The 8,864-nt window shown below is 36.4% G+C and overlaps 1 protein-coding gene and 1 pseudogene across 9 annotated transcripts in view; one reads left to right on the forward strand and one right to left on the reverse strand.

The window, feature by feature from the left end:
* Cep57l1 (centrosomal protein 57 like 1) overlaps positions 1-8,864 on the forward strand; it is a 72,494-nt gene that overhangs the window by 23,278 nt on the left and 40,352 nt on the right. The window lies entirely within an intron of this gene.
* LOC104869916 lies at positions 1,167-4,650 on the reverse strand (annotated as a pseudogene).

Genomic DNA, 8,864 nt, shown 5'->3' on the forward strand with positions numbered 1-8,864 from the left:
ATATATGAATTACAGTCACAGGCAATAGATAAATTTATCAGGATGCCAATTTATTGATAATCTTTGAGATATTTTGTTTTGATTTTTTGAGACAGGGTCTCACTATGTAGTTCAGACTATCCTGAACTCACTGTGTAGCCCAGGCTGGCCTCAAACTTGTGGTGATCTTCCTTTCTCAGCCTCGTGAGTGCTGAGATTACAGGCATATGCTACCACGCCTGGAAAATTTGAGATGTTGCCAAGTAGATAGCACACTGATTCTCTGACAAGTTTTGTTGTTGTTGTTGGTTTTCTTTATTTTTAAATTTTTATTCGTATATGTTTGAGGTACATAATGATTATATTCATTGTGGGGAATTGGTACTTGTACATATCTCGATTCTCTTTTTCTCCTTCCCCTCCATCCCCTTTTTTCCACTACTAGATTCATCTATTTATAAGTCCCTATGAAGTTATTTATATATATACAAATTAACAACCAGACTAAGAAGGCAAAAAGCTTGTAAAACACATCAGTCAATATACTAAATCAAAGTACACTTTTGACACATTGTGCATGCTATATTATAATAACTTTTTCTCTTCCTATTGTCTCTCTTTTATTTTGTACATTATTATTATTATTGTTATTGTTTTATTATTAGGAATCAAACTTGGGCCTTTGCACTTGCAAGGCAGATGGCAAAACCACTGAGCTAAATCTTTGGCCCTATTTTGTGCTTTATATATTAAGTTTCTTATATGAGAGAAACCATGTGATATTTAAGTTTGTGGGCCTTATTTACTTCACTTAACATTATGGTCTCAAGGTACATCCATTTTCCTACAAATGATTCAAGTTTATCCTTCTTTGTGTCAGAATAGTATTCCACTGTATATAGTTACTATACTTTCTTTATTCGTCCTTTGATAGACATATAGTTGCTTCCAAGATTTAGCTATTATGAATTGTACTGCTATAAACATGGGTAGGCATACATCACTGTGCTGTGATGTCTTTAACTCTTTTGAGAAGATAACTTAGAATAGGAGTAACTGGGTCAAATGGAATTTCTATTTTTACTTTTTTTTTTTTTTTTTTTTTTTTTTTTTTTTTTTGGAAACTTGTGTTTTATTTTCCATCAACCTCTTTTCCACTTTGCTTCAGTGTCTGAGGAACAAACAGCTCAAGACCACTCAGTGGTGGTTCCTACCCACTCAGTGGCCTGAGCAGTAGGGGCTGCAGACCGGTCTTCTGTGGACGGTTGAGCACTCCAGTCTTCTGTAGGGAACTGCTGGATGGGCACAGAGGGCACCTGTACACCCTCAGACCAGTCTGCAACTTCAGGCTGAGCAGCAGTGAACTCTGGAGCTGGTGCAGTCCATTTGCCCTGAAGTTCCTTCTTGGTCACAGCCTTTTCAGCAGCAGCCTGCGCTTCTTTTTCAGTCTCTTCAGGGTCCCTGTAGAAGTAGAGATCAGGCATGACCTCCCATGGGTTTTCACAGGAGATGGTGCCACGCATGCGCAGCATCCACATCAGACCCACTGAGTGAGCTCCCTTGTTGTTGCACGGGATGGCAATGTCCACATAGCGCTGAGGAGAATCTGTGCACACAGAGCAATAGTAGGCAGATTGACATAAGATGCCTCCGTGAGGGGCTGATGATCAGCCCTGGGATCTGTAACCACCAGAAGATGCAGTTCTTAGAAAGCTGCCTGGATCTGGTTAGTGAAGGTCCCAGGAGTAAAACGGCCAGTGGTAGGAGTAGCTCCAGTGGTGGCGGCAAACTTCAGCACAGCCCGCTGGCCGGTGTTCCTAGAGGATATGACACTGACATCAGCAGGGTTTTCAATGGTGACTATGGCTCGTGCTGCCAGTAGAAGCTTTTCCCAGGTCCGCTTCAGATTTATGATGTAGATGCCATCACTTTTCCTTTTGTAGATATACTGTTCCACCTGGAAATCCAGGTTGGTACCACCTAAGTAGGTTCCTGCAGTAAGGAATTTGAGGACATCCTCCTCCTTCATTGCAGAACATCAAGGGCTCCAGACACTGAACATTTCCCTTTAAGTTATGATGGGAATCAAGAACAATGCCGTATGGACCCCTGCCTGGGCAGCGAGGAAAGGGTCTATTTTTGAGGAATCTCCATACTGATTTTCATAGTAATTGTACCAGTTTTCATTTCCACCAACAATGAAAAGCCCTTTCCCCCAATTTGTTATTGGTTATGTCTTGATAATAGCCATTTTTCTGGAGGAAGACTCTTGGTATTGTTTCAATTTGCATTTCTCAAATTGCCAGTGATGTTAAACATTTTTTAGTGTTTTTATTGGCCATTTGTACTTCACTGAGAAGTATCTATTCCTTTCATTTGCCTGTTTTTGAATTGGGGTGGTCCGTGAATACACACACACACACACACACACACACACACACACACACTCACACTCTAGATATTAGTCCTCTCTCTGAGGAGTAGCTGGCAAAAAATTTTCCCATTCTGTAGGTTGTCTGTTGACTGTTGGTGGTTTTCTTTGTTGTGCAAAAGCTTTTTAATTTGATCTGAACCCATTTGTTGATTCTTGGTGTTATTTCTTGTGCAACTGAGGGTTCTGTTCACAAAGTCTGCCTACACCTCTCTTAAGAGTTTTACCTATTTTGCCTTCCAGCAGATTAAGTGTTTCTGTTTTAATATTTAGATCTTTGATCCATTTTGATTTTAGTTTAGTACATGGTGAGAGATACATATGGGTCTCAGTTCAATCTTCATCATGTGTCATGTGTGAGTTTTTTGTGTGTCCACCTAAAAGGCAGTGTGACATGTATCATCTTCACATGAGCATTTTTTCCTGGCTACTTTATCTTTAACAAAAGGGCCAGATACTTTCACTGGAGGATAATCCTTTGTTTTTTGTTTCTGTTAGAAAATTTCATGAGAAATCATTAGATTACCTAGGAACCTGTAACCAGAGCAAAGGAAATTAGATATATAATGTGGCAATTACTAGTGATAAACTATAGGAACTACCACAGAAGAACCTTAATGTCACTTACTTTACCTCTTCTTGAGTCGCTTTTTCTCCAATCCTACTTCTTACTCTTGGTTTTGATGAAAATATTCCCCCTTGAAATAAGTTAATATGTTTACTACGATCTAGTTCCTGGCTGGACCTATGGCTATTTTGTTTCTATCAGCTAACTTTGCATATGTATCTCTATTCTGGTCCATTATACAGTTGACCCTTAAACAACACAGGTTTAACTGCATGGTCTGTGTAAATTTTTTTGTTTTTGTTTTTTGAGATCTGTGACAATTTTTAAAAGTTCACAAATATTGTAACTTAGAAGTGTTGAAAAAAATTAAAGAAAAGATATGGCATGAATGCATAAAATATATGTAGATAATAGTGTATAACAGTACCATAAAATAATACAAATCGATTATAAAACGTTAAAATTTATCAAAATGTATGCACTCAAGCCATATGTGACATAATTTGCTGTCAAGAGAAATGTGAACTAAATAAAGATGCAGTGTTAAGTCAACTCCAAAAGATTAACTGTAGTAATGCTCCACTATTGTAATAATTTTGTAGCCACCTCTTGTTGCTGCTGTATGAGTTGAAGTGTTTTTTGGGTATCCACCTAAAATGCAGTGCAACATGAATCATCTTTGCATGAGCAATTTTTCTCTCCAATGAATACACTATGTATCACAATAAAAAGTGATCTCTTGAAATTGTGTCTCTCACCTTATATAATACATACAATGTACAAAATACATATTAATTGACTGCTTATGTTATTAGTCAACAGGCTATTAGTATTTAAATTTGGAAGGAGTCAAAAGTTATACAGAGACTCTTGATTGTACAGGGGGTTATTGCCTATGTTGTTCAATGGTCCACTTTAACCCTCAAGAGGTATCAAAAGACAACATTTCAGTGAATTTAGTTAAATTCTCTAGTTGACTTTCATTTGAGATTCATGAATTAGGTAAAATATAGAGGTGCTATACTGGGCATGGCAGAAGGATGGGTTTTTGTTAACGTGGCTCGAATAACAACAAAGAAAGAATGGATCAGTTAGCTTCAGGTTACTTTCCTTAAGGGTCAAAGCAGAGGGGACTTCCCTATACTGGCTAAAATTGCCTGTTTGGGGATTTGACCATTATATCTCTCTCAGTATAAGAACTCATTTCTTTTTATTTCTGAATAATAATCCATTCTATATCTATACCATAATGTGTTTATTCATGTGCTTTTTGAAGGATGTCTTGTTGATTTCAGTTTTAGGCAATTGTGAATGAGCACATGGAGTTTCTTTGCGAACTTGTTTTCAACTCATCTGGATGAAAAACTAGGACCATAATTGCTTGTTCACATGGTAACCCTGTATCTATCTTTTTAAGCAACTCAGATAACAGCTTTCTAGGCCATCGTTTTGTATTCGTATAACAATAAATGAGAGTTACTGTTACTCCATATCTTAGTCAGGATTTAGTGTTGTCAGTGTTATGGCTTGTGTCTAGATGTCCCCCCAAAGCCTCATGCAGTGACAGGTGGGACTTTTTCAAGGTGGCTGGATCTAGAGTGATGCTGGGATGGATTAATGGTTCAGTGCTAGGATCAAGGGCACTGGGATTAAGGGCATTAGCACTACCCATCGTAAGTAGCCTGGATAAGATATAAGGGATAGAAAGAGCTGTGGTCATCCCTCACTTGCTTTGCTACCTTCTGCCTGCCATGAACTATTTCTTCTCTGCAATGCCCCTCTGCCGTACCACCCTATACCTTAGAGGCAGCCGATTATGGACTGAATCCTCTACAACTGTGAGATAAATAAACCTTTCCTCCCTTAACTTGTGGATGTTGGTTATTTGGTCTCAGCAAAGAGAAAAGTAACTAAGACAGTCAGTGTTTTGGATTTTTAACTATTCTAGTAAAAATGTAATGGTATCTCATTATTTTATCTGTCATTCTCTAGTGACATGTTGAGTTTCTTTTCATATGCTTATTTACTGCCTGAATATCATCTTCGTTGAGTAGAGATGAGGCAAGGGAGAGCGTCTGGAATCCATTAGGAGACAAGACTAACAGTTCCACTTCAGGGCCACTTTTCTGTTTATTTGTTGTTAATGTATGAAGTTGGCTGAATGCTGTGAGTACAAATTGTTAGGGATATTTCCTTCAATTAATATCATTCTCCAATTTACTTACCTTATTATTCATCTACACTGCTATTTTGCTACACTTCTGCCTCCTCATACATGTTTGTGTGTTAAAGTCTCCCTGTCATTTTTCTCCAATATTTTGATTTTTTTATACAGTGCAACACTGATGCCATAAGAAATTCAAATATTTCGTTTTATACTGATTTCACTTTTAAAGGAAGTTACTCTAATGTCAATGTCAAGCAATATTTTACGTGTATCTTTGTGTGTTTGGGTTGCCCAGATGAATCATAAAACTCTTCTTAAATTTTGAAATTTTAAAATTTATTTTCAAGGTTTCCTTAACAAAGAATTTCTTAACAGAATTAATTTGAATGACATTCTTGTGAGCCTTCAAAAGCCTACTTTCTGAAAAACTCTCACACATATCCTTGAAATACAATCCCTTTTTTATGTCATTTTGCTTCTCTCCTATCCCTGGCATTCTTAAAGAACTATACAAAGGGTAAATGTAGGGCCGGGGATTTAGCTCAGGGGTTCGTTCGGTGGCCTGCCTTGCAAGCACAAGGACCCGAGTTCAATCCCCAGTACCAAAACAAAAAAAAAGGGTAAAAGTGTACAGAATTGCTAAACTAAAGCTGTGTTTGTTAAAGCACTATAGTAAATCAGATAAAATATAATAAATAATTTAAAAAGAGGCCAGGGATCTAGCTCAGTGGTTCCACTGTCTACCTCATAAATAACATTAAAATCAAATTAATAACAGTTGGTGGGTTTGTAAAAAATATACAAGTTACCAACTACAAACAAATTTGTTAATTTTTTATTATTCGTAATGAAAGAAAATTGAGGGAGGGATTAGTAGAAGAACAAATGGAAGAAAATATTTATGAGTGTATATATGTATATAAGGAGAAAATAGGGTTTCCTCGAGTGTCATTTTAAAAATATTTTGTTTATCTCAGTTGTTATCTCTGTATTAGGTCCATTTGTAGGGAAAACAACTCTAGTAGTTGAAATATTTGTTTTCCTTTGGAAATTTTACAAATTGAATTATGCTCAACCATGCATATTACTCTGTATGTGGATTTATACAATGGAAATATGTTAACTGAAAGCTGACATCTTTCTCCTATGAGCATTTGTATTAGTTGGCCCACCCACTGTCAGTATGTCCACTTAGGGAATGGTAACTTACGGTAATTTTGGCTTCAATAAATAGCATTAACAAAACAAATCTGTTACTTTTTTTCAATCTGAGGTCCAAACAGAAGACATAGCATCACCTGTCATTTATGGAAAGCACAGTACAATAACAGAAAGACACCAAATGTAAAACTGGAGACCCAAGTCTGGATTCTGTCTTTGGCTTTTTTTAGACATTGTAACCTTAACCTGGTCACCTAATCATTTTGTGTTTCCCTATGTGTTAAAAAATGATTGTAATAATAGCAATGACACTTTTAAAAGCTAAATTTGATATATAAAGCTTTGTAAATGATAATACTTTTTAAATGCTAATTGTTAATTTTTAGATTTTGCCCTTTAATGCAGATATAGTTATTTGTACAGTTCCTCTTTTTTTCTGGAATCTGTTGCCTTAATGCTTTTGAGAAGAGGTACTCGAGAATTTTTCTAAAATAAAATACTATTGGCTGAAAAACTAATTTCAGGACATTGTAAGAATTAGAACTTTTGTCCAAGTTCCCAAAAGCTCCACTAATGCATTAATTTAAAACAGTCCCAGGCATTATGCCAGTTTGACAATAAGTAGCAAAGCATTACATCTGTCTTTGACTGAACAATATTATTTCAAGCTGTATCTGAATAAAAGTGATAATTCACATAAACATCTATGTGCTGTCATTTAAAAAATCATATTTTAAAAGAATAGCGATACAAGAAAATGTTTCCCCTGTAATATTAAGTAGGAAAGCAATTTATACCAACATAATCCTAACGTTGGTTAAAGACTGGTTTAATATAAACCCAAAAACTTTTAAAACATTTTAGTAAATTGGTAGATTTCATAGTGATTTTTGTTTTCTACTGTAATTTCCCAATTTGTAAAATGAGCATGTATTCCTTTGGAATCAGGACTATATGTGAATATATATATATATATATATATCTATATTATTTTTTGTCAAATGTCTTTAGTATCTCAGCTAGCACAGTATAATATCATGAACTTATATATAATTTAAGTATGAGAAGTTGTAAGTAATATTCATATACATAAAAAGAATATTATCTATGAACTCACTGTGGTTACCTTTGGCTATACCTTTTGGCTTTGCTCTTTTACAACTATTTTCTATGCTTTGATGGACTAAAATTTGCAGCCAATAATTTTTTTTTTTTTTTTTTTTTTTTTTACATTTTACTGAAAACATTTTATTGGCTTTTTGGACAGAAACAGGAATTTATTTGCCAGGAAAGATGATCCCATCATACTTCTGCTGGAACTAGTGCATGGCTTTGCTGATTCTGTGTTTGCAGCCAATAAATTTTTAACTAAAGGATAAAAAATGATTACATTAAACTGGGTATTAAAAAAACTGGGCATGGTGGCACATGCCTGTAATCTCATCTACTGGGGAGGCAGAGGAAGGAGGGTCTTAGGTTTGAGGCCAACCCAGGCAGTTTAGCCAGACTTTATCTTTAAAAAGGGCTGGGGATGTAGTTCAGTGGTAGACTACTTGTCTAGTATGTGGGAGGGCCTGGTTTAAATCTCCAGTACATAGGGGTAAAAAAAATCAGTCATGTGTTTTAGCCAGGCCTAGTCAGACTAGTGGTTGTATGTTTTAGACAGAACTTTGCCAAGACTAGCAAACTGGACCAACTGCTGTGATGAAGACAGCATTGAAGGTTCAACACCATTTTTTGTGGAGCACCAAATTCATACTAGTATAGAAGAAATTCAAGGCCCTACGCATTGCATTTGTTTCCACCCAGACTATGACTTCTTCCTCTTTTAGCCTCCAGCTGCCAGCCATTTGGCACATGTTAGACATTATTGGAATTGAAACGGAATAAAAACTGAAAATTTTCTGATTCCTGGTGTTAACATTAAATGATATAAATGATGCAGACATTGCCATAGACAACCTCTATGTGGAGCAAGGGGTATTTGGGGAGAATGACAATAATCTCTTGTATTTAGCTACCTCTAAACTTAGGATTTCATGGTATCTTTTTCTATTTTTTTCTCTTGAGACAAAGTCTCAAGGGATGCCCAGGCTGGCCTCAGACTCCTAGGTTCAAGTGATTCTCCTGTTTTAGCCTCCTAAGTGCTGGGACTGTATGTGCATGCCACCATGCCCAGCTCTCGTAGGGTCTTTTCAGTGCTTTTCAAATTGCTAGGGTGCTAGGGGGTCCATTGGAGGCCCTCAGCACTTTGCACAATCGGCTGTAAGTAAAACGGGTGCACTAGAGGCTGATGAAGAACTAAAACATTTAACAGAAGAATAATAGAAGTTTTTGTAGATAACATTGAAGTAGAATGTATTTTGATCAGTGTAACTAAGCTGCTGTCTCAGGTGGGAAGGAAAAATAGGTTTTGTCCTTTTGCCCTCAGTGATGGTCAACAACATATGCTATCCTTCATGTTAGGACCTTAACAATCGTGCCAAGTGTAGCTGGGGAAGGAAAAAAAAAAAAAAAAAAGAAGAGAAGAGGATCTGAGTTCAATCCCCGATACAAAA

The sequence above is a fragment of the Fukomys damarensis genome, unplaced genomic scaffold (assembly GCF_012274545.1).
Source record: "Fukomys damarensis isolate Sample0158 unplaced genomic scaffold, DMR_v1.0_HiC HiC_scaffold_14, whole genome shotgun sequence".
Classification (NCBI taxonomy): Eukaryota; Metazoa; Chordata; class Mammalia; order Rodentia; family Bathyergidae; genus Fukomys; species Fukomys damarensis.